Consider the following 1,677-nt stretch of genomic DNA (forward strand, 5'->3'; position numbering starts at 1 on the left):
GGGGGAGGGTTCTACTGATGCCGCAACACCGCAGGATGTTAGCTTGTATTGTGTACGGTGTGTTTCACATGGACTCTGTATTCGAGTTTGAACGTGACGCTGACCTCCTCGTTCTATTCTCCATGCGTGTGCCAGTGCGAGGTGCCTGCATACGCCCTTGCACGCAACCCACTATGATGTTTGCTGTTGTTGTTGCTATCTGATATATATATATATATCGCCATCCGGTTGCGGTGGCGAGAGGTGTGTGATGCGAAGTAATGCCCCACTTCCTGAGACGATTTTGAGTCGTCCCTTTGTTTTTTCGCTTCCGTTCCTTCGTGTCAGTGCGTTACGCTCACCCCCGCATCAGCGCTCAAAACCAGAGAAGTTCCCGCTTCACTATTGGCCCCAGAGATACGTCTAGCGGCTGCGGCCACCTATGACCCCACTCTCGCTCTCTCGAGGCTTTTTTTTCAGGTGAAGGGCAAAAAAAAATCCAACGCACGCACGCACGCACTGGGGAAAAGTGACGGACACACCCTCGTCGCACTGACATCTTGGCGGTAGAGTAAGCGCAGAGAGAGAGGTGACGGAGAGACAGACAGAGACGGAGACAGAGAGAGCGATAAGCGGAGTGCGAAGATGATGAACAACCGCACAAGCGGAAAACATAAAAAAGAAAAGGCCCGCAGCGGGCGGTAGGTAAGCGATCAAAAAGAAACAAGGCGAAAACACGAAAACACGAAGAGATCAGCAAGGGAGCGGAGCGGGAGAGGGGGGTGGGGTGGAACAGAGCGAAGCGAAGGTAATGCGAGCAGGCACACAATTTTCTCCTGGACCTTCTTCCAACCACATGAACGTCTTCTTGCTTGTGTGTATGTGTGTGTGTGTGGGTGGGTGTCTGTATATATATATATATATGTGTGTGTGTGTGTACGTATATCTGGAAGACTAACCTTCACCGTTATATGCCATCTCGCAGCGCCTTACGCATGAGGGGGTGGGCAAGATGTGAAGGAGCGATGGAGACGACGGTGAGACATCTTCACCGATAGCGGGGGGAGGGCGGAAGGCAAAAGGGGGGAGAAGAGAGATGCGGAAAGACAAAAAAAAACAACCCACCGCATGAGACAGAGATCAATGCTGAAAGCGAAGAGACGGAGACACGCACGCACATGAAAAGGTGAAACGTGGGGAGGACACACACGGAGAGGCTCTCACACAGAGAAGAGAACAGCGAAAAAAAAGGGGGGAAAAAATCGACGAATACAGACAACAACATAAATATATAAAAAAAGGGGGCACACACGGACGGAAGCGAGGGAAAACAAGAACAAAAAAAAACGAAGAAATCTAAGTGCGAAATGGAGAGAGCGCACGTGCGCGCCGCGGCTTAAGGAAGTCGCAACCTTCCGCAGTTAAAGAGCACCTACGAAAGAAAAACCACCCGAGAGAGGGAAAAGGGGGGGTAGAGAGAGAAAGAGAGAGACGCACATGCACGCACAAGACAAGACACAAAAGCATTGCTCTTACCATAATGGCACAATCCAAAAAAAAAATTCAAAAGAGGGAGCGCGGATGGGATCGCACGGAGGACGTTCAGCCCTCTCGCTTATATATATATATATATATACGCTGGTTGCGGGTGGGTGGGTGTTGGTAATATGGGAAAAGGAGGGGGTGGTTGAGACAGAG

Source organism: Leishmania mexicana, chromosome 12 (genome assembly GCF_000234665.1).
Source record: "Leishmania mexicana MHOM/GT/2001/U1103 complete genome, chromosome 12".
Classification (NCBI taxonomy): domain Eukaryota; phylum Euglenozoa; class Kinetoplastea; order Trypanosomatida; family Trypanosomatidae; genus Leishmania; species Leishmania mexicana.